Genomic DNA, 6,967 nt, shown 5'->3' on the forward strand with positions numbered 1-6,967 from the left:
TTGTCGGCTATAATTTATAGTAATTATTTTTCTATGTAATCATAGTTACTAATACTAAACATTTCTTTCTCAATGTACAAAATGCCACTTTTTGTAGGTTTTAACCCTCTATTGCCTATTGTGACTCTGAAATCACAATCCAGTTTCATAATTATTTATCTCCAATATGAATGTTGTCGCTGCCTTAACTGACGTGAAAGTCACAATATGACTTTTTTAATAACTATCCAACGTGATCTCAGAGTCACAAACCTATTTTAAGGAAATAAAAACTTAGAAAAGTAAAATTTCACTTTATATGCGTTGAGTACTTTAGTTTTAAACATCTATGTACATGAAAAATTTTTTAAACGTAACAAATTAATTTAGGCAGTAGAAAATTAAAGAAGATCTCTCGACAAAACTAATAGGTTAAATAGAATCAAAAGAGCTGGATGAAGGCTTCAATATCAAAATAAGCTTATTAAAATAAACATTAAATAGGATATTGAGGTCAAAAGTAGTGGGGTCAAAATTTCGAGTCAGGCCGACGACACACCCGACGAGCTGGAATTAGCGCGACCCGATTTCTGCGGTGTCACCGCCACGCTCGACCGGCTGGTAAGAAGCCGGTTAATCAAAAGTAATATTACGTCGTTATATGCGCCCGTTCTCACGGAGACCCGAACACGTCGTCGACGATGGGGAACTATTACACACGTTTAAATTACTTCGTATATATGTAGTCTGCGATATTTATCGTCGGCTGTATTTCGTGAGTTACGGTGTTCTAAGTCCACCACAGGCCACCGTGCAAATTAACGCCAGGTATTACGAGAGTACTGGGCTCCTTGAAGAGAGAAAACGCGCGGCATACTAGCACAGCGTGTGCATATACGTATAAGATGCGCTCAGTGATACAGCCGTGTAAGGGGGAAAAGAGAAGATAAGAATAGGGATGTTTGCTACACTGAAAAAAAATATTTGGCATTTGTAACTATAATCACATAGAAAGATAGTTGCTACAATTTATGATCAAAAAAACTATTTTTTTATTAAATTCCATCATGTTAGTGACAATATAACCTTATATGCATATTCCTACTATTATTTTTGTATTGAAACACCCAAAAATAACTATAATTTTAGTTAGATGAAGCACTTTCGTCTCTTAGTAGGCCTTGGATTAGATCTAATAAGTGCACAGCAAAGAATATACAATTATCTACAGATAAATGTATATTATAATGCAAGAAAATGTTATTTGTTTCAAGTATTTTATACTCAAAAATATATAATCTGTTTTCTTAGAGGAATCCCCTCGTACATCACCACAAGACAATTTTTCTAAAACTAAAAGAAAATATTCAATCATCCAAAAAAAAACTCTAGTTACAAAGTACTATTTCCTGTAATCTAATATTTTAAAATTTACTTAGGACTATGCATGAGAAGATTCCTCTAAAGAGAAGATTATAAGTTTTTTGGATGAACTACATAGAGAATCAAACTAAGTTTTTCTTTGATAAAGTTTTATAAAATATTCTTATAAAAAGAAAACAAATCAATCCTTCTTTTACACGAATTTATAATGAGCTTTTTTTCAAATCTGTGATGAGTATATTTTAAGAATATTATGAAGAAAATATTCTTTATTGAAAATAATCGTTAGAAGGAAACTGAGTAATCACTTTTCTCAGAAGTAGATTGATATTTTTCTGAAGAGAATATATAGCTATAGCGTGACTAACTATAGCTGCACGATTATAAGGTTAGAGTTATTTTTATACATGAATGTATGTTATTTTTATACATAAATTATAAATGCACATAAATGAAAAGGAATAGAAAAAATATAAAGAAAAAAGAGGAGAAATGCAAAAATGATATACAAAAAAAAAAGAAGAAACGGAAAGAGCAGATATTATGTTACCGCTGCCCGGAGCGTCTTGTGCAGCCACGTGTAAAATGTTCGACTAGTGAACTCCTTTGCATCGGGTCAGTACTATAAAGACGGAGGTTCGACCCGCGATTTACTCGAGACGAGGCCGATTTTCGTTTAACGAGGCACTCGTGCAAAATTTTGAGGAAAGAGAGAGAGAGAAAAAAAGGAGAGAAAGGAAACCTCGAAATCAAAATTCGAAAGATCTCTCAGAGGAAGAGACTCCACAAAGGCAACATCTCAAAGTCTGACTCGCGCACGTCGAAATTGAACGATTTAAGAATCGCGACGTCGGAATTTCGACAAGAATTCAGACGCCCCAGCATCTCCAAATTTATTAAGAAAGAACCGCGCGCTCTCGTTTAACTCGAAATGAGACTCGGAAGATCCAGAATCTCGGGGCGAATCTCACCTTTGAGGATTCTCAAGAGTTTCTTGGCGCGAGATTCGACTGAAACGAGGAAACGAATTTAAAGTAACATTATCACAAAAAAAAAAAATAAAATAAAAACGGAAAAAAAGAAAGGAGCAAAATGCTATACTGGAGGAGCGAGAACGACGTGCGTGTTAACGGTCTAATTTATGAAATCTCGCGAAGGTGGCTAACACACCTTGTTGCCGTTCCGACCGCGGCCGGGATAAGTTCTTTGCCGAAGTAATTATACGCGATTTCTCGTCGCGCAGCTAATGAACGCGGCCGGACGGATGGAGTATGCAAAGGACAAAGTGCTAATTCACCATACTCCTGGCCGCTATGCGCAGGGATTACGCGAATAATACGAAAGTTATGAGCGGCTAAGGAGCCCGGTTAAATGTCTTCGGCGTCCTCTTATGACGCTTAAATATGTAATATCCGGCGCGGCCCTCGATTCACGCGCGCTTACGGTAATTAGATGCGACGACGGCGCTTCGCGATGTTTACGCCAAGAACAAGCGATTTATCCGCCGGGAATAACTCGCGCGTATTGACAGGAACACGCTTGATTAATAACGCTCTTTACGCGCGATAACGTCTCCCATTATCGCGAGTCTGTATCGCGGGGTGTTCCTCGATTATCGCCGCGATTTGCACGCTCTCAAGCAACGCACGAAACAGCGACGGATAAAATAGGCCGATTTCGGCCTAAAATGTGTGACGTAAATTATACGTGTAGTAATATACATGTAAAGCCGAATTCTTGGTAAGCTAACTGATATGTGAATCATATGTCTTTTTCTGTTTCTCTTTTGACTTAGACAAAAACAGACACGTGGTTTAACTGCTAGTTAGCTCACCAAGAGGTTGAAAGAATCGACCCGCAATCTTACATTTTTTGGGTCGCTGAGTACGATGGTAGCATTTTTATATGTCTAAACCCGTGGGAAAATTCGCCTTAAAGGGGTCGAATTTTGATCACTTTTCTCCACAGGTACCATCGTACTCAGCGACCCAAAAAAACGTAAGGTCATGCATATAACTTATGTTTTTAGGTCAAAATCGGCCCATTTTACCCATATCGTACTGTCTCCTTCGGGAGAACGCGCAAGCTGTCTGCGTCATCACGACTTTTTCCATTCGCGCATTTGCGGCGAACGGCATGGCTGCGCTGCTAAAACTGCAGCCGAGATGCAATGAAGCCTCTATTATTAACGTTTTCTGTTCAAAACGCTGACGTCCTCGACGTGGGTCGCGCCTGTACATCCTCCACCTTGTTTGACCAGCGAAAAACTCTAAACGTAATTAGCGACTTTCCTAATGAGCGGTTATTTCTTGGTAATGGTAAATGTGTATGTATATGTGTATGTGTTTGGCCATTTGCACGCTCATAATGTCCTGCGAAAATATTCACGAGCTTCCCGTTCGATACGATGCATCGCAACATTCGTGGATGTACGCCGCGCGTCCCGTTATATTCGAGGCTGATTCCCCGTTTAGCGGAAATTCCATTTGGACCTCTCTCAATCGCATCTATTTAATTATCGATGTGCGATATTGTAGCAATTAAACAACGAATTGCCAAAACCACGTGAAATTGAGCGAAGATTAAGTTGAGCTTTCGTTTCTCATTTAGAACTGTCGACAAAACTCAAACACACAGCAGACTTTCATGATTATCACGGAGTGACGCAACCGATGATGGGAACTCTATTTAATGTTTTCGTGCCACATTTGAGGCAAATGTTATATACTGTATTGAATTAATAATTTAATTTACATCACACGATAACGCAAATTTTTATATTGATGAAATTTTGTTATATTGATGTAGGAATGAATTTACTAGCTGAGTCATTTTCAAATTTGATGTAGGAATGAATTTACTAGCTAAGTCATTTTCAGATTTTCATGTTATATTTTACACGACAGGCTCGTACACTAACAAAGGAACGTAGGCAACCCGAAAATTCAGAAAATTTTGAAACATTGTGTGCAAATAGAATAGTATATTCATAACATAAAGCTATTTTTTGTTTTTGCTAAATTTCAATTTAAGAGGATGAAACTACCCCTTGAAAAAACAACATTTTTATTTTTAGTGAATATTTCCTAAAATAGAAGGCATATGAAAAAAATAGTTTATATAAAAGTGATAGAATATTTTATACTCTTTGCAACAGTGTATTCAAATTTTGCAAAAATGAACAATTTTTGAACCCCCCTTTCCCTACTCATTGGTTTCAAGGGGTGGTTTTACCCCTTTAAATTGAAATTTAGCAGAAACAAAAAATAGTGTTATATTATGGATGTACTACTCTACTTGCACATAATGTTTCAGAATTTTCTGAATTTTCGGGTTGCCTATGTTCCATTGTGAGAGAGAAAATATTTAAAATATGGAAGAATTTATTCGGTGGGCGCTAATAAAATATATTTATGCCAATATAAAATATATTCTTCAAATAAGAAAATTAAGATTTTCTTGAAACAATAGCTTTTCATGAAAGCACAATTGTTCACTCTACTTAAATCAATATAAATAAATGTTGCTAATAAAAGCGCAAGATATTAATTGCTAAATTTTCTGTTTGACAGTAAACGTATATTCTTTATAAATAAAGAATTTAGGTTTAAATAAATATATTATTTTATTTCCACAAGACATTGTTTCTTTCTTATAAGTTAATTTTTTATTACTAAGATATCTCTAAGTTAAATACTTTTCAGATATTTTTTTACTCTCAGTGTAATATTAATAGTTGCCATTTGTACTTGTCTCATGCGAGATATTAACATTTTTATTCAGAGTTAGATCAAAGTTTTTTAATATAATTGTGATATATGTGACATTTATATATATTTGTAATCGCAATGCAAGTGGAAAAAACTTTCATTTAACTCTGAATTCAAGTCTGAATATTTCACATGAGACGAGTTTCAAGTAACAAGTATTAATATAGGCCATATTGCCTGGAATAAATTTTAAGTCTTTTCGTATTTCTATTTCGTTAATATGTGATTATCGTGAATGTTACGTGAATCACTCATTCGAGAGACGCAACCCTCACAAATTGTCTAATGAAGTTGCTAATAAATTCACGCACACCTATCCATCTGGGAATCTGCGAAAGTGTCTTGAATAGTCCTCGAAAACTATTCGTTTACTGTATAAGTATGGAAACTGCTCAGTTTCCGAGAGACAACGATAATTTCGCTTTTTGTAAACCGTGACGCACGAGAAATGTGTAACTTTCGGCGATATCCTTGTACGATGTTTTACTTTATCGTTTTGCAGCGGCGACACGTTCGGTTCGGTTTTGCGCAACCACTACAGCGTGTGATACTGGCTGTATTTAGGGAAAAAGAGAGTTTCCAATTTTCGCGAACGCAAAGAGAGAAAGAGAGGGAGAGGGAGGGAGGGAGGAAGGGAGAGAAAGAGAGAGAAACAGAGACAGACACACAGAGACAGAGAGGCAATAGCAATATCTAAATTCCCACGCGAGGTGTCGTTAATGAAAGTAATGCGTCCGCGTGGTACGATCGCGCGTTAAATATCGCAACTTTCCGTTTAAACACTACAGCTGACAATGGAGGTAACGATCCGTTCCGAGCGCGACAGTTCTCCGTCGAGGCCGGGACAACAATCTCTCGCGACTCATCGAAATTTCCCATTTATCCGAATTGTTAATCACCGATTGTTATAACAAGCGACTAGCTTGACGTGGTCGCATCGATCTAGAATAATGAATAATATTAATATACAGGGTGTCTAACACACGAGATTGCCGAAAGCAGGTAGATCAGGTCAAACTGAATAGAAAAACTCCTCCAATATTCTAAATATCCATATAATTTTCGAGATATTAATGAGAAAAAATCGAGAGACGAATTAGTAATATCAGGACGAGGTCTGTAGACGTTCATCGAAAATGGCTGAGATTTGCGATTCTTCTTAGCGACATACACATGACACGTTCGCAATACAACTGTCGAGAAACAACTGTTGAAACTGTCTACACGCTGCTCACATCGTTATTTCACTTTCAGCCGTCAGCCACTGTCGCTAACAAGCAACCCTCATCATGTGATACACACCGATTTTATTTATTTTTCGTGGTATGAATACAACATTACAAAAGATGTTATTTACGCAAAGAAATTAACTCAAAATCAATTTCCGCACTGATAGAAGGTGTCTCATTCTAATGGTACTATAAAATATATTCGAAATATTTCAGGAAGAAATGTTTCAAGAAGAAATGACTAACGTTTTCTTGATTTTTTCGATATGTAAGATGGTGGGACTTCTATTTGACTATGAGACTCTCTATTAGGGTCTTTTCAAGAATAATAGAGTCTCATGATCAAATATAGCTCATCATCTTACATCGAAACCAAGAAACATTTGTCTGAAATTTTTTTCTAAAATGCGTTGTTTCTGAAATATTTTACAGTATTATTAAAGTAAGATACTTTGTTTAAGTACTAAAATTGATTTTGAGTTAATTTTTTGCATAAAAAAATCATCTTTAGATGTTAAATCACTGTTTATTTTCCATTATATATATATATATATATATATATATATATATATATATATATATATATATATATATATATATATATAT

This window comes from Odontomachus brunneus, unplaced genomic scaffold, assembly GCF_010583005.1.
Source record: "Odontomachus brunneus isolate Ranch 3 - 2012 unplaced genomic scaffold, Obru_v1 Obru_scaffold_242, whole genome shotgun sequence".
In the NCBI taxonomy this organism is placed as follows: Eukaryota; Metazoa; Arthropoda; class Insecta; order Hymenoptera; family Formicidae; genus Odontomachus; species Odontomachus brunneus.